The sequence below is a fragment of the Castor canadensis genome, chromosome 16 (genome assembly GCF_047511655.1).
Source record: "Castor canadensis chromosome 16, mCasCan1.hap1v2, whole genome shotgun sequence".
Taxonomy (NCBI): domain Eukaryota; kingdom Metazoa; phylum Chordata; class Mammalia; order Rodentia; family Castoridae; genus Castor; species Castor canadensis.
In genome coordinates this window covers 86943972-86970658 of record NC_133401.1, presented here as the reverse complement: position 1 = coordinate 86970658, position 26687 = coordinate 86943972, and the positions used below count along the sequence as shown (strand labels likewise).

General features: G+C 41.5%; 1 protein-coding gene across 1 annotated transcript in view; it reads right to left on the bottom strand.

Annotated features, from left to right (window-relative positions):
• LOC109685442 (uncharacterized) overlaps window positions 1-26687 on the bottom strand; it is a 59466-nt gene that overhangs the window by 13226 nt on the left and 19553 nt on the right. The gene's annotated exons all lie outside the window — the stretch shown is intronic.

Below are 26687 nucleotides of genomic sequence, written 5' to 3'. Positions count from 1 at the left end.
AAGTAGTAGGAACACTTGCCTCATAAGCATGAGGTCCTAAGTTCAAACCCAGTGCCCTCAAAGAAAAAAAAAAAGATATCCAGAAAAGTCTCAATATTTGCAAATCAAATACTATATTTTGAAATAACCTGAGTCGCACAAGTATTCACAAGGGAAATGACAATGTATTTCTGACAAATGTACATATTGTTAACAATAGCTTACTAGAAGAATATAGGGAACACAAATCCTCTCCAATTCCTTCTGTGGTGGAAAGGTGAACCTTGAACCTTGTCCAGCCTCAGTGACTTGGTTGGTCAATGGAACATGACAAAGGTGCCATTTGGGGACTTCAGAGGTAATGTTCCAAGATATCATACAGATTCACTGGTGTCAACAAGAACACTAATTTGGGGGAAAGCAAGTCACTAGGTAAGAACAGCCAACTAACCTGTGACCTTGGTGGAGAACCACATAGAAGTAGGTGTGGTAGTGGACACCCCAACAAGCCCCAGCAATACCACTGCCAGACAAAAGTGAGTCCTCAAATGCCAGACCCAGTTGGGTTTTTGGATGGCCCTCTCAGTTATCAAGTCACTTTATCTGTGCCTGAAGTAAGCCAGGCCCGAGAGACTCTGAATCATGGAGTCAGAGGAAGTAAGTGTTTCTAGTCAGCACAACATGAGGTAGTGGGTTTTTTGATGTTTTGGCCATACTAGAGTTTGAACCTGGGGCCTCATGCTTGCGAGGTAAGCACTCACTACTACTTTGAACAACTCTACCAGTGCTTTTATTGTGATGGGTTTTTTCAACATAGGGTCTCCCAAACTATTTGCCTGACTGGCTTCTAATCACTATCCTCCTGATCTCTGCCTCCTGAATAGCTAGGATTACAGGCATGATCACAGGCATCCAGCTGAGCAGGGCTTTTACACAGAAAGGATAACTAAAACAACACCTGATATCTGGAAACCAGGACTGTTGTAGTAATAAAAAGAGACAATGTGTGGCACTGCTGGAAAACCAAACAAAGGTGTGGCCTGCAGGACTCCTAATGCAAGCTGGAAGTGAGTGAGGACTCTTGGAGAGGATATGTGTTGCTGAACCCTGGAGAAAGAGTCTTGTGGATCACAGACTGGAGAACAGTGAGGAAAACTACCACCTGTCACAGCATAGAAACCTGAAAGGGAGGCTCACCTTCTCAGGGTTGCTTAAGCAGACTTCTGGGAAGAAGGTAGAAAGGACTACCAGGCCTCCTCTCTCTGCCTTTAAGAAAAAATGAGAGGTGAGGGACGAATTGAAGAAGAATGTTCAATATTCAAAGAGAATTTAGACGAAATATAAAGGAACTGGGTTTGAAATGAAACTTTCTCATCCAGTTTTTTGCCAGCAAAACATTTTAAGAAAAAAAAAAGAGGTATAACTTGGCTGCAAGGATCAAACTCAGCATTTTAGAAAAAATGATCAAAAAGATATTCTCCATTCTTAGTGCCTTAGAGTGTGATTCACAAATAGTCCCAGTTAAGCAAGGTTGCCTTAGAGAAGGGGAGACCACAGAACAAGGCCTGTTACAAATGGGGGTAGGGATTGCTTTTGTCTAATGAATTTTGGTTACAGGAAGCATATCCTTTATTTAAAAAAAATAAGTGTTTACACTGTGTCATTGCCTGTATCCAAGGCAAAGACAGTCAGAAAAAATGAAAAGTAGAGACAACTAGGGGTGTACCTCAGTGGTAGAGTGTGTGCTTAGCATACACGCACTAAATGAAAAGTGGGCATTAGATATTCAACTTAATATAAGTAAGACATAGGTGGAGAAAGTTAATAACTGCAAACTGAGGCACTTCTCAAGGGAAAATAACATCAACTCAGAGAATGGCAAGAGCCCAGAGAGCAGAATGAAGAGACATGAAGCATCTTTCCCAGGGCCTAGGACTAAGCTGTAATCAAAACACACAGGTGCTTGATGGGAATAAATACTCAGATCAGTGTGTGCAGGGTACCTCCCACAGCCCCAAGCCCACCACGTTCATGCCACTGTTCTGTGTGCTGAGTATGTGTGGACAGGGAGATAACACGCCACTGTAATGCAAGGGTTAGCTCATACAGAGTCAATGTGAAGACTGGTAGGAGAGATAATATCTAAACCTCTCCAGTCCAAAAAAGTCCCCTTTCATAGTTGGCACTACAGTTGTTATGGTCCTCTGCATCCTCCAAAGTGGGGTTATAATCAATGCCAACCAGTTCTGAAGGCATGAGCACTGTAGCCCACCTGTCACCTATCTAAACTTTTAGGTGTTTTTCCCACTTAAGGCTTCAGGAATATTGTTGGCATCTCATGCATACAATTACAACAGAGCAATTCATGGGAAGGAACATGGGCAATCAGAAAACAGTTATATAGCATCTGGCTATCAATGAAATCTGATAATCACCCTAACCCTGCCTGAACAAACACCCAGGTTTCTGCCACCAGACTGGCTCAAACCACATAAAAGCCAAGGAGACCCGAGACTACAGTGTTCTGGAGCTGCATGGCTCTAGCCCACGGTTTCTCCCTTGATGGCGTCACTTCCACTTTCCACTTTCAATAAGCTTTGCCGCGCACTCCTCTTATCTCAGATCAATTCTTTGATTGTGACCTTAGATAAGAGCCTGATGTGATCCCCAGATTCCTGATAACAACCAGGACCTGATTTAATAGCGCTTCTGACCACTGTCAAGAAAAGAATTCTGGAAGAACTGAAACAAGTATATTCTGAATTTTGACAAAATGTGAGTCATTTGTAGCCAGAGGGTAAACTTCATGCCACTAGTGACCCTCCAGCTGGGACAAGAGACATTGTGTAGCTGACCATACTGCCCTGAAGCAGACCAGAGACAAAATGAAACACCATAACATATACAACACAAGCCATACTGCTCTGTCTAGTTCCCTGACCCTAAAAATTGTGATAGGTAGTGAGAATTTTATTTAAGCCAGTAAGTTTTCTATTTGAAACACCTTAAATGTCACTAGCAAGTACCTTAGATTGAAACATGGAGTGTGGAGGGTTAGATTTAACTTTAGGCTCCAAATAAGTGAATAGTAAAGCATATTTCACAATTATGGTCTGTTTCAAAATACAGCTGTGAATTTAAAATGTTCAGCTTATGAAGCTATCTCTTTTTTATTCTTCATCACCTATAAAGTACAGTTATACTCCATAAACATAGAAATAGCTGGTGCAAACATCCATTTTTTGTTATACATTCTTAAATAGTTAGCTAAAATAGCAGAGAAATTAAATGCAGTCATTAACAGAGTTTGAAAACATGACAGATCCTTTTGAATTACATACAACTATTTTAATAAAAAAAGCACAAATATGGTCACTGAGAAACTTATATAAGCAAGTTATAAATTATGAAAATTTGTATTTCTGGTTCTTATTCTTTGCATACTTTTTCAATGACCTTTTCTCAAATGTGTCCCACTAACTCCATAATGCTCTCTTCTAGGGGACTCCTAAGAATGTCACCACATTTTCTGTATGTATGCACTGTTCTGTGCAAACACACTCTTCAGGTTTTACCAGGAATGACACCTGCAGTTACCATGTTTATTCACGAGCATGATCACATCCTCTCCCTAGCTGCACTGCATGCAAACAGTAGGACAAAAGAAAAGACTGAACAAAAGTTGCACAAGTTGACACCAGAAAGCTCAGACCTGACAGAGAGGGCGGAGCCCAGGAAAAAAAAAAATCCCACTTTTGAGGGCTGGATCACTGGCAAGATGGCTGTGGTGCTGTATCTAAGGAAGTGTGAACCAAAGACAGCAAGATCCACCTAGAACCACAGAGTGAGAAGAATGGGCCCCAGAATGGAGCACTTGGTTGAGTTATGTTAAAGAGCAGGAAAGCAGAATTCAGGGCAACAGGGAAGACATCGTGAGACAGGCTGTGATGGGGACTAACAAAGAATGTCAAAGCAGTAGCTTCAAAATTACCAAATGGCTTTGGATGTGGACTACAATTTAGGTTATTAATGGGCTTCTGAATGTCTGAACTATGACAACACTGAGCGGGCTAAAGGACAAATGAGCAGTGAGAATTGCCAGGAAATTTAGCTTTGAACAGTCTGCACATGTGCAGGTGGGATGACAGACAGGTACAGAGTCACTGAACAGCCTGTGGTCAACTCAATCATCCAGATTATTCCAGGACTTATCCACCAATCAAATATGTGCATCCAAGAGCTGCATGGGACCATACTATTTTAGCAACTCCAGAAAAATTTATGAAGAGTATATTACATTAGCACCAGATAACCATTTCCATTGCAGGGCTATTTCCAAGTTGGTCATGAAAAACTCACAACACTATTTATGAAGCCAGGTAATGTGTTAACCTTTGGTGAAAACTTTATGTTCCATGAGAAGTTAGCATGCTCTCTGCTCAGGTAACAATCAAATCATGTAACAAATGTGTCTTCCCTTTGTCATGGCATCAGAAAGATCAGAGATAGGGCCAGACATGGTGCACACACTTGTAATCCTAGATACTCTGGAGTCAGAGATAAGATTATGGCTCAAGGCAAGACCTTATCTAAAAAACCAAGCTGGATGTGTTGAAGTACACCTATAATTCCAGCAACAAAGGAGGTGGAGGTAGGAGGATTATGGTGATCCAGGTAAAAACATAGGACCCTGCCTGAAAAACAACAAAAGGGAAAAGGGCTGGAGACATGGCTCAAGTGTACAGTGCATGTCTAATAAGCACAAGGTGTTCAAACCTCAATACTGTATTCCCCACCAAAAAAGTACAGAGACAAATTGTACATCTGTGTTGACACAGATGTTTTTAGCATCTTAAAACCAGCCTATGGCTGAAATGACTCAAGTGTTGGAGTGCCTGCCTAGCAAGTGTGTGGCCCTGAGTTCAAACCTCAGAACTGACCAAAAAAGAAATGTAAAGAAGCTGCCTATGTCTACATGTCAAGTCTTTCTTATTTATGTGTATTACCCTGAAGCTGTTTTACTCATTTCTACAATTCCATTAAGTTCATAAAATACAATGTAAAATAAGGTGAAGAATAAATAAACCAGTCACCGGAAATTGGTTCATTTTTTATTTGCTTAGAAACACATTCTGGAGGTGTAGCTGAGATAAGAGCAGACTCATGAGTCAACAAACATTGTTTGGTTCTGATTCTCCTGCTCAAAACTCTATACTTTAGCTGGAAGTAAAGATGAAAAAAGTCCTGTCTGTAGGAAAATAGTCCATTATACAAGAAAGAGTAATAAAGAACCCAATGAAGACTTACCCACAAGTCCATTAGTTGGTAGAGACTGAACATAAAATTTATTATTGAGCCAGGCACTGGTGGGTCACACCTATAATCCTAGCTACTCAGGTGATAGAGATCAGGAGTGATAAGTAGCAGTTAGATATAAGGAGTAGCCACAAGAGGGGACAGAGAAATTATACTATTTCAATAAATAGTGAAAAGGACAGACTCTGCTACTGCAACCAGGAGAGCCACAAAGCCACAACAGCCAGCCCTCTCACATGTTCTTTTAGAAGCTAAGTTACAGGAACAGGGAGATAAAGAGGAGCTACCAGGTTCTGCTTTCCTCTGAGATGCTAAGGAGCTACAAGGATCCCATCGGATGGGTGGAGAATGACTTAAGAAATGGGGACCAGCATTTTGAGGTTTTGCTCCCATTCCCTGCTTGAGAAACCGGAAATCAATCTCTCCAATTTCTCTCTCTCCCTCTCTCCTCTTTCTCCCCCCAACCACCTAGCTCTCACTCTAGAGAAAACCTGCTTTCAGTCTGCTGAAAGTGTAATCCTTTCCTAATAAACTTTACTGTTACTTTCACTGAATCTTTGCCTCTTACTTGAATTCTTTTGCTGGATGCAAGAACCCAGGTAATTTTCAGTCAGCCCCAGGGCAAATAGTTCCAGAGACATTATCTCAAAAAAATCCCACCAAAAAAAAAAAAAAAGGGGGGGCTGGGAGAGTGACTGGCTCAAGTGGTAAAATCGCCTGCCTAGCAAGCATGAAGGCCTGATTCAAACCTCAATACCCAGGAAAAAAAAATTATTGTTGGGCTACTTATACATAGTCAACTGGTTTAGCAATAAATACTGATCACAGCTCCAGGCCAGCAGGGGTAGTTCACCAGATCCCATCTCCAAGACAAGTGGTGCCCCATCTGGCAGGGTGGCTCAAGTGGTAAGAGCTCCTGACTAGCAAGCTTGAGGCAGAGCTCAAACCGCACTACTACCAAAAAAAAAAAAAAAGAACAAACATGATGTCCTTGCTAAAAAATGCATCTGGGCCCATGCACAACAACTAAAAAAATTAAAGAGCTACCTGGGGGATGAATGTGGTGGCACGTCTTCAATCCCCGCTACACAAGGTGAGGTAGGAGGAAGATCATGGTCTAAGGCTTTCCCCAGGCAAAAGCAAACCCTATTTGAGGGCTGGGGCACGGCTCAAGTGATAAAACTGCTTGCTTAAAGTCCTTGAGTTCAAATCCCATTACCGCTAGACAAGCAAACAAAAAGCTATAGTAAAAAGACACTATCTGAAAAATTAACTACAAACAATAGGGGTTGGAGGGGCAGTGTGCAGCGCTTGCGAGGCCCTGTGTCCAAGTCCCAGTACTGCCAAAAAAGAAAAAATAAAGTCACTTGGGGTATAGAACGAACTAATTACTTCCCCCATGGGACTTCAGAAGCTCATTCCCACTATAATTCCTCCTCTTTTCATGGGAGACATGCATGCTGCAACTCAGCATTTTTGCTTAAAAAATGAACCTGGAACTTGGGGACGCCGCCCCCGTGACGGTTCCAAGGAGGCTCCTCCACGTATTCGCAAGACAAAGATCTGCGCTGTGCCACTCACGCGCCCTGGCCACGAGGACGCCACTAGCTGTGACACGACCAAGTGACAAAAGGCCTTGCTCCAAGGTGCGCCTCCCTGGCCGCAATCACACTGCAGACCCGCGGTCCAGCAGTCACACACATAGCTGCCGCTGGGACTGTCCCTCCCAGCCCAGCGAGGCTCCGCCCGCCACCTGTGTCACGGACCTGCGGGATGAACACCTGCGGTTCTGGCAACATCTCCTCAGGGTCCCCGAAGACGGTTTCTTTCTCAACCTCGCAGGGACCCCGTGGGAGAACTGAAAGACCCCGCCACAGCTTCCTCAGAGCCTCAGGTCCGGGAACTTCTGTGGGAAAGGCGGGGGTGGGGCAGCGCCTGCGCAGAAGAAAACCGGAAGCGCTGCACTCTGATGAATGGACTGCGTGAGACTACATTTCCCACGAGCCTTTGCGCAGGTCCCACAAAACAAGATACACTTCATTTCCCAGGAGGTTTTCTTGCAAATAGAGCGAGATAAAATGGCTTAGGGTTGGTTCCTACCCATGTGATAGTCATGTGGAATCCTGCTTCTTTATTAAATCCTGCTCTCACAATCCAGTGCATTGTGGGATAAACAGTTTAAAACTTTTAACTTAAATGCATTGTGCTGGGGCAGTGGTTCAAGCTTGTACTCTTAACTACTGCTATGGCAGAGATGAGGATCCTGGTTGGAGGACAGCCAGGGCAAAAAGTTATAGAGACCCCGAAATGGTTTACAACTTAGCTAGAAGAAAGCCATTCATCAGGGGTAGAGGGGAGCTATTAATCAGGTGCTGTTTTTAATTTCCTTGCTGAGGGAGGTTTAGGAGGGAGTCTGGTTCTCATAAAATTAAAAGAACAGAAGGAACCAAACTAGGATATGGTCAAATGATTGTGTGGATTGTGTTGATTGTGTTCATTCATACTCATAGATAATAACCATTGTCTCATTTCTGTACCTTAGCAAATAGCCATTGTCTTGCTTCTGTACCCAGGCTTGCTTGCTTCACAAAGATTGCCAGGGATTTTTGCCTTATAAACCCTGCTAAAAGTTGGAACAGGGCTGCTCTCTGAGACTCAACAACCTGTTGGTCAGAGCAGTCACCAGCTGGCTAATAAAGACTCTCCTTTAAAATCTTTCTTGGGTGGTCATGCCTCAGTTGACTCGTAACAACCCCATCTTGACCAATACCTGGTAATAATGGCACATGCCCATCATCCCAGGATCACAGGGAAGCATAAATAGAAGGATCTCAGTCCAGGCTGGGTATAAAAACAGAGACCCTATCTCCAAAATAACCAGAACAAAAAGGACTGGGAGCCTGGATAAAGTGCTAGCAAGTGTGAAGCCCTGAGTTCACCTCCCAATGTCACCAAAGAGGGGGAAAGAAAACCTAGAAGCTCAAGCATGTTCAGCTGGGTCAGTTATTAACCTAATCTGTGGGGAAAATAGGAAATGCAGCACAGGTTTCAAAAGCACATGGTAACAGGAAGAGCTCTCTGTGCTTCTGGCTCATACCTGACCTACTATGGCCTCTTGTAACTTTTTCCCTATACTTTAATAAAGCTTTTTCACCCTCACTATGGCTACATATCCTGCCTGGATGGATCTACCTGGAATATAAGAATCTGGATTTTCTGTTTATCACCAACTACAAACTATGGCAATCCTGTCTACTAGATGCTGATCAATGGGAGGGAAACACTGCAACAATGGTGGGACAGAGACAGAGAGGCAAACAGATTGCACCAGGGGTACAGTCCTATCTGATTCATAATCAAAATTCCTCTGGCCACTTGAATCTGGGTCCTTACTAAAAGAATAGGGTCTTTCATCCCCACCTCACTAGAAATATTTTATTAAACTTCTCAAACTGCAGCCCCCAACTGTTCCAAATATTGGATAAGGAGACATTCTCCAAAATCCACAAAGCCATGCAAGTGTAAAAACTTTCAATTTTTCCAAAAGAACTCTATAGTTTTCTTCACTGTGGGGAGCAGGAAATATATCTCTCTCCATTCCCTATTTTTCCCTACTTTATCCCATTATACTAACATAAATCCTTGGTAAACTTCAAAAAATCTTTTTAAACTAAGTGAGGTTTTTCTTTTTAAAGTTCTCTTAGGGTTTAATTATTTTATAAACTGATAAGGCATATAAATGTGCACCAATGTGGTGAGGAACATGGGATCTTGCAGTTGAACTACCCAGATCCAAATCCTGGACCCACTTCCTGGCTGTGTAATACGGACACTGACAACCTCATTGAGCTCAGGTTTCCTCATCTGTAAAATGGGACAGTAATGGCTGCTGTGAGGCTGGAAGTATAGCTCAGTGGTAGAGTGCATGCTTAGCATGTGTAAGGCCTCAGGTTCAATTCCCAGCATTAATAGGTAGCAGGTAGACCTAAGCAGTGGGAGATAGAGAATCCACTTTGTGGGGTGAAGGTTCAGAGGCACATTAGGATAGGGAAACAGCCTGGGTCTCTGTGGCTTGGTACAGGCTCCCAACCGGCTCTAAGAAATTCCCTGGGTATGGAGCAGCCACACCCAGGAGTGAGCGACTGCACATGAATGGCCCGTTGCTCTGTTACTGGGCCCTGTGCAGAGCTGGACCACATGTACTGCTTTCTCAGACATGACCCCTTGATCTCCAAATGACAACCAGGAGCCAGAGGTTGCTTTGTGCTCTCGGAGCAGGATTCTAGACCCTGACAGAGCCCAAGGGCCCCACCTCTGTGGAGAGGAAGCAGGCACCCATGTTTTTTTAATTCACTTTAGCTGGTTGCCATTTGCAGCAGTTGAGAACTAGTGTCTTGGAGGCATGTTTCAAGTGGTATCATGCCTGTCTAGCAAGTGCAAACCCCTGAGTTCAAACCATAGTACCTTCAACAACAATAAACAGGTATCTAGTATCCTAAACTCTATTTGTTTGAGGGGCTCCAAAACCCATATCTGCAGAGACCCCTTTGGGGAAGACTGTGACAGTTGTCTGAGTGGACTAACTTTAGCCAAGACCCACCACTCTTGGGCCACCAGGCAGAGGAAGGGGCATCTCAAACTTAGAGATGGTCTGTCCAGCTGGATCCAGTGCAGCCATTACAGTCTCACCAGTGCTCAGAGCCTGGGCCTGGGAGTGACGCTGGGGTTTTTGTTGTTATTGTTGCGCGCGCATGTGCATGTGGTTTATTTATTTATTTATTTATTTTTATTTATTTATTTTGGTAATAATGGGGTTTGAACTCAGGATCTTGTGCTAGCTAGGCAAGTGATTAACCACTTGAGCCACAGAACCAGCTCTGTAAGAGGAACCCTCTCAGCTAGGCATGGTGGCTTAAGACTGTAATCCTAGGTAATCAGGAGGTGGAGATCTGGATGATCACAGTTCAAGACCAGCTTGGGCAAAAAGTTCTCAAGAACTCATCTCAATCAAAAAAAGCTGGGTGTGGTTGTGTGCACCTGTCATCCAGCTATCAGAGAAGTGTAAATAAGAGAATCGTGGTCCAGGCTACCCTGGGCATAAAGTGAGACCCTATCTCAAATATAACTAAAGGGAAAAGGGTTGGGAGCATGGCTCAACTGGTAGAGAGTCTTTCTAGCAAGGCTAAGGCCCTGAATTCAATCCCCAAATCCACCAGATAAAAATAATAGGAAACCTTTCTGCTCACCTGAGCTTCAGAGCATCATGGTCTAGCCTGGAACACTATTCATTTCTGAGAACACTCCAAATCCAGGAAGAGCTTTAGCCGAGGCAACCCCACTCCCAATGGCTCCCACCCTCAAAATCTTTTTAAAACGTTTTGGATTTTTGTGGGTTTTTTTCCCTTTCCTCCTAATAACCAACTCATTTACCAAGAGGAATCCCAGAGGTTCTCCATTCTGAAAAGCCAACCATTGAAAAAACCCCACGAGTTAAGGTGGAAAGGTGTCTCACACTACTGCCTGTGTATCCTGTGCACTCCCACTCCATTCTTCCACCCCATGCTCTCTCTGTTGAGGTACAACAAAAATGGGCTAAGTGTGTGGATTAGGACAAGCTGTAATGACTGACTTTAAGTTTAAGGCCCTAAAGACACCCCAGTCTTCTGACATCAGAGCCAAGGCTGTTAGAAAGATGTGGTGCCACACCATGCCCCCATGCTAAATGTCAGAACCTGAAGGAACCAACCCTGGGCTGAGGAAATGAGCCTACCTCAGGAAAGACAAGAGAAGACTGCAGGTGTAGCTCACGCATGCCTAGCATGCACAAGGCCCTAGGTTTGATCCTCAGAACTGCAAAAAAATAAATATAAGTAAATTAATGAAAAAAGAAAGAAAGATGGAAGGATAGGCCTCCTGCACTGGCACTGTAGACCTCCACCCCCAGGTTCTCAGAACTGTGCTAAATCTGGACAAAGAAGGTACTCACCACAACTAAAATGTGGTGAGATGAACTAAGAGAAGCAAAGAAGGGCTCAGAAAACCCCCAAGTGATGTGAATGAGTGGGGCTGGCCTCAGAGGCTAACAGGAGAGAGAAATGCCTGCCACAAGCCATGGCCAACCAGGCAGGAGGAGGCACCAGTGGACAACAGAATGGAGGAAGCATAGAGTCCAGGGTGTGGCTGTTGTGGGATGAGTACTGAAAGTCATGAACCAAGGATAGGAGAACCTGGATCAAGGTCAGCTTGGCTCCCTTCTGTGGCCCTCACTCACCAATGCTCACAAAGCTGTACTCTGGTGTAATTTTGTTGATCTTAGAAGAACTCAGATAGGTTGATGGCCAAATAATTTTACTACCAATTCAATAGGGTTTTTTTGTTGTTCTTCTGATGGTGGGGTTGTTTATTTTGTGGAACTGGGGTTTGAACTCAGGGTTTTGAGCTTCCAAAGCAGGTGCTCTACTGCTTGAGCCACATCTTGATTCCTTATTACTGATTCAAACAAAGAGAAAAGATTTTTTTCCTTTCCCAGGCTAATTTACCACATCTAAGAACTTGGAGTAGTTACAGGTCGTGTTTACTTTGGTACAAACTGCCCAACACCAGCCCTGCCAGGCACTGTACTTCAGCAAATCTAAGGTAACATAAGTTAGAAGATGCCATTTTATATACAATTAAGAAAGAGTGAACTGGGTGCCAATGTCTCACTCCTATAATCCTAGGGACTCAGGAGATGGGGTCAGGAGGATGGGTTGTAAGCCAGCCCCAGGCAAATAGTTCTAGAGACCCTACCTTGAAAATGACCAATATGACAAAGGGCTGGTGGAATGGCTCATGCAGTAGAGCACCTGCCTTGCAAGCATGAGGCCCTGAGTTCAAAACCTAGTACCACCAAAAAGAAGAAGAAGAAGAAGAAGAAGAAGAAAATGTGGTACACAATAAAGTACTATCCAGCTTTAAAGAAGAATTAAATTACTTTGTTTGGAGGTAAATGCACGGATTTGGAGGACATCATATTAAGTGAAGCAAGCCAAGTTCAAAAAGACAAAGGCCACATGTTTTCTCCCTTATGTGGAAGATAGATCCAAACAAAGAAACATATACACAAAAACAAACATGATCATATACACATTTATATGTCTATCATGTTTATAATAATGGAATAACTCTATGGAACTCAGGGAGGGAATGGAAAAGAGAATGACAGAAAGTCAACAAAATCAAAATACATTACATGGGTGCAGATAGAGGATATAATGAAATATACTGAAAGCTACTGAATACTAGAGGATAGGAGGAAAATTAAAAGAGAGAATAATAGAAGGTGTATAACTGACCACAGTATATTATATTCACCCCTTTCAACACTGGACATTGGAATTGAAAAAGAAGGACAGGACTATAAAATAGGTCCTGGGCATAGGGGAGTACATTTAGGAGGGAGGGTAAATGGTGGTGATGAAGGAGGGTAAATGGGCTTAATGTGCTTTGTATACATATATGAAACAGAACAATGAAACCTGTTGTAATTGTTTTAAGTGGGATGGAGAGGGGGATGAAAAGGAGAGATAGTGGGGGCAACTTACCAAAGTTCCACATAAGGCTATTCAGAATTTTCACAATGAATCACCCCTATACAATTAATATTTGCTAATAAAAATGAAAAACTAGAAGTAGCTTGTAGACAAGTAGTAGAAGAAAAGAATTATCATGGCCATGCTTGATGCTATCCTGAGTTTCAGGGTGACTGAGTTTTAAAGGGAATTTTTAATATACAACAAGGAATATCTTACAGTGATTTAAAAATTATGAGAACACATGATCAAAGCATACTAAGTTAGTTGTAAAAACATGTTGATAAATACTAAATGTTATATTTGTATTTTGAACATAAAAGAAATATGAAATATAAAACATTCAATGTTAACACTGATCTCCCAAGCCTGACTCAGATTTAGATGCTGAGTATTTTCAATCTTAAGTTCTGTCAATGCTTATAGTATGTACAAGTATTCCTTACCAAGATCTTCATGTAATTGAAAAGGCTGGTATTAAAAGCAGTTATTTCTTTTCTTGGATATTCTAAAATATGTCATATGGATTAGCCTTCAAGATTTCCATGAATCCCATCCTGTGTAGTTCAAAGTCACTGAGAGGCCTTTTCACATGCATCCTTACATGTTAAACAGAAAGAGAACAAAGGGCTCCATACATCCTGATATTATGGTGTGTGGAGTGGGCAAGTGTGTCAGAAACACTTACAGGAGGGAGCTAGGCAGAAAGTTGATGCTGCTGTGAACATCCAACCGATAGGACTCAGTCCTGAACATAAGGGAAGAGTGTAAATACACATGGACAAGAGAATATCCAGTGCCAGGCTGCCTGGAGATGAGAAGCCCAAGCCTCTGCCTGGGTTTAAAATCAGACACTATTTCCCTTCACACATCTGCTCTATATTTATAAATTTCTGTTTCTCATGAGTATTTTAATAAATTGATTTTCTGAATAATGATCACAGGTCTTCCACTCTCTTGTCCTCTCCTTGTACATGTTTCATTAGAGCAGCAGGTATTATGCAGTAATAGGAATTACCCAAAAACCTAAGGGAAAAGTCATTTCAGAGACAATATAGGTCACCACAATAGAAGCTACTGATTAAAAGGGCTTCTGAATAGAAAAGGCTCTGAGCAGAAATGCATATCCTGTGTGCAGTGACCTTCAGACACTACTGTCACTATTTTGAAAAGTACCATCAGAAACATTAGGTACCACTGTTCTGTCCTATTTCTGCCAGAAATCTGCAATCTCATGATGATGTCCTGCGACCACCTTGTAGTGGGAGTCAGAGATGTGACATGGGTATTGTCCCCAGAACTCTACTGCAGCATATAAGGAGTTTGCTTTTTCCATGGTGACATCTTTCCTTTTTATAGCCAGTATGAGATTCTGACCAGTGCTGATGAGTCAACCAGATGTCTTGAGGTAGATGGGTTGCAAGAAAGAGAAGGCCAGACAACCACCATCATCACAGAGGTCCTTCCCTGTCATTACAAAAAATGTACCCACCTGTGAAAGAGGCTTGGCACTCCCACGGAAGCAGACTATTTGACAAGGACCATGATGTAGAATAAACTTCTCATGTAGGTCCTGATAGCCAGGAAGCAAAGAGAAAGCTGAATGTTATAACAATGCCCTTCCCTCAAACCCCTTATGTTCTGAATCAATAACTGGATTAATCCATTCATGAGTTAAGGGCCCTGATGTCCCAATCATCTAACAAAAGCCCCACCTCTGACTCTGCTGCATTGAGGGCCAAGCCTTCAACACATGAATGTTTGGGGACATTTAACATCCACACCATACAACTGAACCCCTGCCTCCAAAGGTGCAGGACCATCTCACAATGGAAAATGTATTCAGTCCATCTGCAAGACTTCCCATAGTCTTAACAGTCCCAGAGTTGCTCAAAAGTTCAGAGTCTCCTCTGAGACCCAATGCAAACTCTTAACAGTGAAACCAAGAAAATAAAAAAGAAAGTTACATATTTCAAGGTAATAGTGGCACAAGGGTAAATATTTTCATTCCAAAATGGAGGAACGGGAAAATGTAAGGAGAAATCAGACCAAAGCAAGATCAAAAGCAAGCACGGCAAACAATAAACCCTACAGAATGAGATCCAGAATCTGGGACATCTGGTGCTATGATCTGAGCTCCAAAGATTTCAGGCATTACTGTCTTTATGGCTTTGTCATGTACACCAACATGGCTCCTCTTAAGCTGGCTGTGCTTACTGTCTGTGGCATACCCTCTGCATATCACCCACTTTTCTGGGCCTCCCAGTGTCTCCATGGCATCTCAGTTTCAGTTTCACAGCTTCACAGCTTGACCTCTCAATGGCTGCTTACAGATACTCTAGTCCTATTATATACTGTTTGATCTCCCAGGCTTTCCTTTGAAATCTCGATGGACCCTCTAGGACTCCATATTTCTTGCATTCTGCACACCTCAAAACAAGCATCGTGTTCAGGTTTTCAATGTTGGTCACCTACTTGTACTGTAGAACCTGGGCCCACTTGAGCCTTAGCTTCAGCAGCCTCTGAGTGCCCAGATGGCTGACCATGGGAAAATGAATTCCAGGGAGATAATTCCCTAGGTGGGAAGGGAAAGCAGAGACCCTCAGGGCTCTCCTCACACAACAGACTCTGAAAGAGGTGGGCATTTGTAGCTAACACCTCTAATAGCTGCTTGGGAAGCTGCAATCAGGAGTATCACAGTGTGAGTTCAGCTGGGCAAACAGTTCTCAAGGCCTCATCTCCAAAATGACCAGAGCAAAATGGACTAGAGGCGTGGCTCAAACAGTATAGCCAGGAAGCCCTAAGTTCAAACCCTATTCCTACCCTCACAAAACAAGAGAAAAAAATCTCTGAAAGGTGTTTACACTTTTACACCCTTGAGCTGTGCTGCCTAGGGATGTTCTGATTCTTGAAATGCCTTCAAGGCAATGTTCCAAAGTCCTGGGATAAATAACTTGGCTTACTCTTAAAAACACTAATCTCTATACCAAGCACCCCTTGACTACAACTTTACACATACTTCTTTCCTAAACAAAAGGCAAGTTTTTAAAACTTTTGCCCTGGTTCTTGCTCTCACGGATGTGTGGCTAAGAGCAGCAATCCATATCCATGCCATACACTGAATGCTGTGTGCCTCCAACTGTCCTCCATCAGATGAACTAGTTCACCTCCTACAAACTCAGTCTCTCACAAATATCAGGGAATAGACAAAATGTACTTAAGTTCTTTGCAGATTGTCATTCTCATAGCATGTAGTCCAGTTCCCAAGAGAGTCCTGGTTCCCATATGAACCTTGTAGCAGAGCTTTGTGTCTGCTTTCCTATCAGCAATCTGGCCTTCTGAGTCCTCACCAGAATTGCCCACTGTGCCACATTTACAGTGTTGAAGGGCTTCTTTACCCCACATCTCCAAACCTTACCTAACTTTTCCTACAAACCAATTCCAAAGGTTCTGAATCACATTATCAGGTACAGTCACACCAATGACCACATCTTCCTATGCTAACTTTCTGCAACACTTAGATTTCCAAGACTGTGACAATGTTAATGGTGCTGGTACAGTTTGTGAACAGAAGACTTCCCAATTCTTTGTATCCCACTTGATCTTTGAGGCAGGGGGAGGAGCTGGGCATACTCTCATATACAGCTATGTTAATTCTAAGGTGCCCCACTCATGAGGGAGAAAGCTCCCATTCTTTCTAACTTATTGTAATTACAATGGCGCTCTTAATTCGTGTCAGGGAGAAGCCTCAGTCCCAAACTCTCCCTACTTCTAGCCTGCTTCAACAATATACCCAAGATCATCAACTTACAAGGAGGGAAGACTATTTGAGGTCACCATTTCAGAGGTTTAAGTCTGTGGTCAGCTAGCGCTATTGGTAAGGAAGAACATTATGGCAGGGAGCATGCGGTGAAGCAAACTCCTCACCTTGTAGCATCTGAGAAAAAGAGAGCTTGCTTTTATAACCAAGTTCCTTCCCTAATACTCTTTAAGCCATCCTCAATAAAATGAAGAGCTAGTTTTGAAGAAGAAGATTGCCTTAAAACAGGGCCGTAAAACATGGGAATTTGCCAATTAAAGCTATAAAAGGAGGTTATCTCAAACAGGGCCATAAAGCATGAGAAATTGCCAATTAAAGCTATAAAAGAAAGTTCAGGGCTGAGATAAAGGGTACCATGCAGAGATAATCACCCATTCTTGCCTTCCTTTGTCTCCTCCTGTAAATAAACTTTCCAAAGCAGATCTCCCTTGCTGTTCTTATCTAAACAACCTTAGGTCTATAACTCACCATTAGCTCCCCAATTAATCCCAGCACATTCTTTGTAAACTGATGCCCTGCACTGCCTTTTAAATATCCTGTGAATCCTTTGGACAATGCCCAGATAAGGAGTATAAACCCATCTGGGATCACTGGCGTAAAATAAAATCTGAGTTCTCTACTTCTCCTAGTGTTGCTTGGTTTTTTGTCTGTCAATATTTCCCCAACATTTCCTCTACAGAAAACATGGCAGTCCAGAAGGCAGTGGAACAACACACTTAAAAGATGCTGAAAGAAAAAAGTAAAACATTCTTAAAGGATAAAGGAGAAATTGAGGCATTCCTAGATTAAAAAAAAAAGAAGGAAGGGACTTTGTTGGCTGTAGATGGGCCTTACACAAAATGCTAAAGGGAGCCCTTCAGGCTGAAATGAAAAAGCATACACAGTAACTCAAAGATAAATGAAGAACATTGGTACAGACAAGTAATAAGGTATTAGAAAGGCTAGTACAATTTCACTTGGAATATATTACTCCTCTTTTTATGTATGATTTTAAAGTTGAATTTATCAAATGACTGACAAATACATGTTAAGAGGAACACAAAATATATGGGTATAATCTGTGATGTAGAATACATAAAGGGAAGGAACGGAGCTGTATAAGAGTAGAATATTTTCATACCACTGAAACTAAATTAATATTATTCCAGTAGGAAGCTATAAGTTTAAGATATTCATTGTAATCCTAAAGACAATCAAAGAAAAGAAACTGAGAATGAGAAGTATATAGAAAAGGAAAGAAAGGGGGAATCAAATGGTACAGTACAAAAACTCAATTGAAAGGGCTGTGATGTAGCTCCTTGTGATATATAGAGTCCTTGCTTAGGGTAAAATCCCAGCACTGAAAAACCACTAAATCCATGAAAAAATTGTGATGCAAGAATCGAAAGAAACAGCATATAAGACACAGAAGCCAAAAGCTTGTGGCTCACATCCATCATCCTAACTACTTGGGAGGCTGAGATAGGGAGGATTGGAGTTCAATTATTTGCCAGCCCAGGCAAACATGAGACCCCAGCAAAAATAACCACAGCAAAATGCACTGGAGGTGTGGCTAAAGTGGTAGAGTGCCTGCTTTGCAAGCAGAAAGCCCTAAGTTCCAGAAGCAAAAGAAATGAAAAGACATTCAGAGAAAAAGTAGCTAAATGGCAGGAGTTAGACCTTACCTCTCAGCAATTCTTATAAATACAAATGAGTAAAATGTCCAGTTAAAAGGCAGAGACTAGCAGAATGGATTTGAAATGTGATCTACATAGGCTGCTTCAGAGAGACTCACTTTGGGTATATAGATATACAAAGATTGAAAAATTTAAGAAAGTTGTTCCTTGAAAACAGCATATCTCAATAATGAGTATATTATCATGCAAGGTAGATTTTTACATCAAAAAGGTAGCAAGAAAGGTCAGAATATATTGATAAAAGTCTCAGTTTGACAAGATACACAATTTTTATCATAATATCCCAAAATATATGCACACCCTCTAAATATAGGAAACAAAACTACATGTAATAAAGATTTTAACACATAATATCTAAGATCCATGAGGAAACTAAGAGCTTGACCAACATTATAAACCAATCAGGCTTAGCTGGCATATACAGAACACTAAATCTTTTCAAGTGCTCATAGAACATTTTCCAGGACAGATCACGTTAAACAACAAGTCTTAATACACAGAAAAATACTGAAATCATACAGGGTATTTTTTCAACTGTAGTGGAATAAAATCAGAAATCAACAGCAGAAGGAAAACTAAAAATTTACATATGATAATATGTGCAAATAAATAACACACTCTAACAATCAGGGTATCAAAATAGGTCACAAAGGAAAGGAGAAGACACCTTTGTAAGGGGACAAGTATGAGGAGAAATAAAAAGGTAGAAATGTTCCTAGGAACAAACAGCAACCCTGGGGATATAAAGGAACAAACAGCAGAAATAACCCTAGGGTTATAAAGGAATAGATGGCAGAAGTAACTTAGTTTTAGATAAAGGAGATAGGAAGGCATACTTAAAAGCAAAACACTTAGGGAAACTACTAAGAAACTAGCTTAGCACACAGGTGCTGAGGCACAGTAGACAAGGAAAACAAGATAAAACATTCCTAAGGCAGACATCTAAAGGAATGAGAAATAGACCCATAAAAGGAGAGTAACATAGCAAACTTTCCCAAGATAAACAAAGAAAGGGGTCTTACCAGAATAACGAAAATAGTGATAAAATATACATGACAGGTTTCAAAGACAAGATAGACTAATGAGACATTCTTGGAATATCCGGCCTGATAAGGATGGGGGGCAGCCAGGTTTGGTTCAGCAAGATGTTAAGCAGACAGCCAAATATAGCTACAGCTTCAAAGTAAAGTGGGGAGGGATGCCTAAATTCAGCCCCTATTTAATCTCATAAACTTCAACCATCCTTTGGCTTAGCTCTTTCACTAAGTCCCACCCATAAGGGTGGTTTGCTATCCTTTCAATAAACTTTGTTCTTTACTTTTAACTCCTGGTCTGTGGCATAAATTTGCTTTAACTCCTAACTGCTGTCTAGCACTTTCAATCATAAACTGTGCCAGGACACAAACCCTGGGAACAACAATCCAGTCTGGTATCACCTTGGGACTGGGAATAAAACCAAAAACACAATGTACCAAAATGTATGCACACAGTGAAATCAAAAGTACTGTTCAGAGGCAAATTTATTCCTCTCCACACCAGTGTTAAAAAAGAAAAAACATCTCATCTCACCAAAAATGAAATCTAAACCAAAAGCTAGCAGAAGGAAATAACAAAAATTATAGCACATAATGAAGTAGGGAACAGAAAAGAGAAAAATCAGTAAAAGCAAACATTGGGTCTTTGACAAAAAGTAACACACTAGACAAACCTTTAGCTAGACTAGCAAAGAAGAAAAGTACAGGAGCCAAGTAATAAAATTTGAAATTGAAGTGGGACATTGCTATCAACATTGCAGAAATAAAAAGGATTATGAATATATGCACACTGCACGCCAGCACCATGCAATTGAGTGCTATTCAGCCATAAGCAGGAATGGACACTGGTAGGTGTGAGAACATGGACAAACCTTGTGGATCATGATTCTACTGATAAGAAACAGAATCCGCAGATACATAGTAGCCATTATTAGGAACTGATGGAGACAGAAATGCAGAGTTAGCATTTCAAGGAAACAGTTTCTATTCGGGTGATGAAAGAATCAGTGGTGCTTTTCTTTGGGGTATTGAAAAACTGCTCCCTTGCTGCAGAGCATTCTACAAACTCTAATCATTGAAATCCTTAAATACATTTCGCACCCATTTATTTTATTTTATTCCCAAAATACTCTGCCCAAGCTGTCCAGATTGGATCTTTCTACTTCCCACATCCAAGTACTCCTCTAAGTCAATGCTTCACTTGCTACAGACAGAGTTGATTCTGAGGAAATCATGGCACTGATTTTCGATTGAAATACAATATGATGTAGAAGTATCATCCACTGCTGTGTGTGAATGCCTATTCCTTTAGCTTCACTTTATACATGCTAAACCTGCTATGTAAGATGAGTGCACACTTAGAAATCTTGTAACAGCCTGACAGGTGGAATCTTTTATCACACCTTTATAGCTTTGGGACAATCTCTAAAAACGCTTTTTGCTTTAAAGCCTACCATGTATTGAGCAAGTATACATATTCTAACTCCTTGTTTTTAGTTTGTATTTCCATAAGACTCATCTAAGCATTTGTTCCCCTTCTGTGTGTACTCACACTGGAAATTAAAGTCTGCATCTTGTAATCAGCATGAGGGAGATGTCAGGGAGTGTGACCAGGGCATGGGTTGTCCCCAGTGAGCAATGACTTTAAATCATGACTTTAACATCTGTCCTAGAATAGGAATTGGGGCCTGATCAATTACAGCCAGAAGCCCTGTACTGTATTTGTAGTCTGGTCTCCCAGGAAAGGCCATGATACCTGGGAGTGGAAATAATCCACTCAAAGTGAGTACACACTGAGATCTAAGATCAATGCAAATCTAATCAGAATTCAGAAAAGGCTTATGGATGTGGGAAGGAAGTCAACACAGGTTTTAAGTGAAATTAATGGATCAGTATCAGTGGTCATAAAGAAAAAAATTCACTCTACAACATACTAAAGACAAGATAAACCTACTCTTATATTAAGACGTTTAAAAAAAGAGAGAGAGAGATCATACACAGCGCAAATTCAGTCAAGGCAGGACTCAATTACAAACAGAAGTGACCCACCTCAGAAAACAGGGAGCCAAAGAAAGAACCACACACTGAAGAAAAAAAAAGTGATCTTCTGTCAGTCACATGGGCTGGACCTCAGGAATGTTTACAATACTTGGACCTTTAAGCCTTCAGGACACCCTGCTCACAGTTTCTCGGTACCCTATAAACACAGACTCCTGATGGGATGGGCAGCTCCAGACTTGCACACAAAGTCAGTGATTACCAAGATGACAGGGTGCATGGACACTTACTCCCCACCCTGGTCACAAGACTTGCCATGAAGACTGCATATGCAGCATTACATTATGGCTGGCACATCAGAGTCAGGTGACATCCCTGTGGTCACCCTGGTGGCTTGTTACTAAAAATACTGTGGGGAAGAAATGTTGGGTAGATGAAAGTAACAGCCACCTCAAATAATCCTCTAAAACAGGATGGAGGTGGAATTTCAATTAGGGGGTGTTATGGACACAATGTATATCTTCCCTAAATTCCCATGTGGAAGCCCTAATCCCCAATGAAAGTACAGGAAATTATTTAGGTCAAATGAGGATGCAGTGCAGGGGTCTAGGCCCACAGGACTGCTCTTCTTATAAAAGGAAGAGACACTAGAGCTTTCTTTCTAGTCAGGAAAACATGAAAGGCCAATTGAGGACACGGAAAAAAAAAAGTCCTTTCAAAAACCAAACCAGTCAGTATATGGATCTTGCATTTTTGGCATCTGAATTGTGAGAACACACACATCTCACTTGGGCTAGGGGGATATAGCCTGGCACAAGGAAGGCCCTAGGCTCAATCCATACCCATGGTTTAAATCATCCAGGTTGTGTGATACTGGGCTTTCACACTGCCACACACTTGATTAACTAGAGAACAGGTTTATTTTGGCTCAGTTTTGTTGGGGCAATATGCAGGAGGACATTGGTAGTGGCCTCCTTGCAGTCAATCTAAGGCAGGGCAACATGTGACAAGAGACAGGGAGCCAGTGTGTGTATATGTGTCTCTTCTGGTCTCTCTCCTCCCTATAAATTGATCAGGATTCAATTGTGAAGGCTCTACTTCAATGATTATCTAATCCTACCTCACTTTCCTAAGGTCCCACCTTTAAGCACCATAGTTGGGCTAAGTTTCTATTATATTAATAGCTCATATTGATGACTAAATTTCAACACATAAAATCTTGCAGGACCACAGAACTGTGGTATTTTATTATGGCAATCTGAGCAGAAAATCAGAATGTGTGAGGAGTAATTTAGAACTTAACAAGTACAATAGGGAAGTAAGATTGGAAGAAGGCTAAGTACTCATTTCATACCAAATCTTCTCAAGCAACACCAGACAGAGCTATTACTAGACTTTTTTGTTTTGGCACTGGGGTTTGAACTGAGGGCCTACACCTTGAGCCACTCTACCAGACCCTTTTATTGTGTTGGGTTGTTTTCAAGACAAGGTCTCAAGAACTATTTCTCCATGCTGGCTTTGAACATTGATCCACCTGATCTCTGCCTCCTAAGTAGCTGGAATAGAGGCATAAGCCGCTGGTACCTGGCTTGTTAAATCTCTCAATCTCTCTCTCTCTCTCTCTCTCTCTCTCTCTCTCTCTCCCTCTCTATCTCTCTCTCCTTTTGAACATTTTAATTTCACTTCAAACAGTTCAGCACTTGATATCTATGTTCTAAGAAGAATGTTCTTTGAATATAAAATATACCAATACACAAACACATTTAGGTTTGGAGGCATGGCTCAAGTAGTAGAGCACCTGCCTGGGAAGAATGAGGTCCTGAGTTAAATCACAGTACCAACAAAAACAAAAAGTATTAGTATACAAACATACTTCTTTCAAACAATGTAATAACTATCAGGTGCTTGGAGTGATCCTGGGTAAACTAATAGCCATTCTTGAACATGTTCTGAAAAGTAGCATTTCTGTCCTGGAACTGCAATCTGCAATATTTCCAAAGTGAATAAATGTTATAAAATTAACCTGATAGGAATTTTTGAGAAACAGAAAACCACAACTTCACTGTTCTCCACACCTCTAATGTGAACCTTAACAATTCACACCCTCAAATAAATGCTCTGTTCCAGAGTGTGGAAGGGACCTGATATTATGGCTCTCACAAACAATATGAGAAAAGTGCAGAAATGTGACTTGCATGATCACGTGAAGTCCAAGCTGATCCTAGCACATTGGAGTGAAACCCTGCCCATGGGTCATGAGAAAGCAGTCCATGGGCTCTGCCTACAGAGAAAAATCTGTGGGCAGCCTCCAGTCATAACCAGTAAGAAATCAGGCCCTTGGACTATGTCCTCATCCTTGAGGAAATGATTTATGCCAAAACCTAAATGGGGTTGGAAGTAGTGCTCCTGGGTTAGTCTCCAGGTGGAATGCAGCCCAACTGACATCTTAATTGCACACTTCTGAGATCTGCAGCAGAGGACCTGCCCAAGTCATCTTCAGTCTCTTGAGTCACAGATAAAGATAGAAATTTCATGTCATTTTCAGCTAAGTTGCTGACTGTTTCTTATGCAACAGGAAAAACCCAATACCCATTTATATATCCCAAAACTCAGCAACTGCAGGATTGGATAATTCAGTTGCCTTCAAATCACCACTCACATTGGCTGTACGGCCCTCTCCCCAGCTGCTCTCAGGCCCAACATCTGAGGTCACAATATGCAACCAGAAGAATATTAACAAATAGCAATGTCTTCCAACAGGAGAACTATTTATGCCATAGCTACAGTTTTCCTTTGTGAGAACATTCCCAGACATGCTCCCAAATCCTATTATATCCCTGAACAGAGCTGGAATATGTTCTGAGCACAAAAGAACTCCAAAAGCAAATATTACTCAAGTTAATCATAAAGAGAAACCCAAATAAGTTCCTGGATGACTGTGTAGAAGTGGGTAACAAGACAAATCAAGACTATGTCAGGACAGTCGAGGTGGTTCATACCTGTAATCTCAGCTATTTAGAAGGCAGAGATCAGAAGGATTGAGATTTGAGGCCAGTCCAGGGAAAGAGGAAACTCCATCTCAATTAATAAGACTGATGTGGTGGAGGCACCTGTGATCGCAGCTACATGATAGGTTGCAGGTAAGAGGACTGTAGTGGGATTCCAGCCCTGGGCAAGAAGGTGCGACCCTAGCTAAAAAATAACTAAACCAAACAAAGAGCTGGGGAATGGCTCACATGGCAGACCATCTACCTAGCAAACATGAGGCCATGAGTTCAAATTCCAGTACTGCAACAAAAACAAAAGACATGGTCAAAAAAGTGAAGATGGCATTTGTGAAGTCCAACAAATCTGTTAGAGGCTTCTACCACTTTAATATAGTAATGTGATATGTGATGATAGCTACAGACCCTATGCTATTTATCAAGCTCCCCGAAACACTGGAAGAATGTTTACTCCTCACACTGACTCTTTGATGTGTATTCTGTTATTACGTCTGTTTTCAACATGAAGGAAAAGAAGCCTAGAGGGGGAAGGAGAGAAGTCATAGGCTAGGTGGTAGAGCCAGGATTTAGTGTGTGACCTCTGTTAGTGGGCTTGTGCCCCAACCCCATCACTGAAAATCCAGAAACTGCTCAGATGCACAGCACTCAGCACACACATGCACAATTCTCTGGTACCCAATGGAGGGTGGGGAAGAACAAAGGGGAAAATTCACTTCTAGACATTGCTGTTTACTGAATAGAATGAAACCACTGCTGCTAATCACAGCTGTGTAAACTGATTCAGCTTAAGCTTTTAACAATTATGTGCTTGACTTGTTCGATTCTATGAAAATAATGTTGTGGTTTTTTTTTTTTTTAACCCACTAGCTAGCACAATTATTAGCTGCAGAATTTAGGGGGAAAATTATATTGTTAAAAATTTGGAGCCATGTGCAGTGAAATAATCCCAGGGCTTGGGAGAAAGAGACAGAAGGAGGTTTGAAGCCAACTTGGACCACAGACCTGTCTCAAAGGATTTAAAAAAGGTAATAATGGCAATATGTTTATATACACTAGATACACTAGTTGAAATGTATATAATACAATACTTTCTAATTAATATACTTAACAAGATATAAAGCTAGTGACATTTGATGAGAAAAGTCCTGACTGCCATGGTTTTAGTATGCTGTGTACCCCCAAAGGCTCCTGAGCAGCATGGAAGCTAGGTTCTCAGTGTGATGATGAGCTTTCAAAAGGTGTGGCCTACCAGAGGCACTTGGGTCATTGGAAGACAGTGCCCCAAAGGGAATCAATGCTCATTTTATAGTTAGTTCCCACAAGAATGGATCATGACAAAGTCATATCATGCATATGGCATGGGACACAGACAAACCAGGAGGCTGAAATGAAGGGGCAAACTTATATTGGATTTTCAGCCTCCAAAACTGAGAAAAATTGAAATGGCTAATCATGTCAATTGATTGGATTGAGAAGCACCCAAATTACTGAAGAACCCATGTAAGTGTATCTGTGAGGATGAGGGTTCTGTCCACCCATGAGCTGCTATGGTCCACCATATGTTCCCTGCCATGATGCTATGCCTCACCATAGGGCCAGAAGCAACAGAGCTAAGGACTGACACAGTGAGCCAAATCATTCCTCACTTAAGTTGCTTTTTCAGTCATTTTGTTATAACAACTGGAAAGTGACTAACATGAAAATAAACCTGTTTTCATAAAATAGTCTTGAGAGAAAAATGGAGTGTACAATAACCTAAATCACAATATTATGCTAAATATGTATTTTGTTCTGGGCTCCATTAAGGAAAACTCCTACCATAAAATACTTGTAAGCATAACCTAATATACTTGAGGGACTGCTCTGTGTTCTGGGCTGTGTCCCCGCCTCTAAATTCTGGGGTCTAGATGTCAGCAACACCTTCCAACCTCCAACTGTGACCAAAAAAAAAGGTCTCCAAACAGTCAAATGTACCTTGGCTGGCAGTATCTCATTACTGATTCATAATCAAATGTTTTATATTTTTGAGTCTACATCTAACATTTCTATTTGAAAATCTATATACACATTACACAATATTGATACTTTTCACTTCATTACAAATTCTCTGATACCTGCAAAAAAATTTGGTGCTAGTAGAGTTTGAACTCAGGGTCTCTCTCACATTTACTTGCTAGGCAGGTGCTCTACAACTTGAGCCACACCTCCAGCCAAAACACAGTTTTATAGAAAGCTTCAACACATTTAAAATAGAGGTTTTCTTTACTTTCAGTATTCAGTGAGATAGT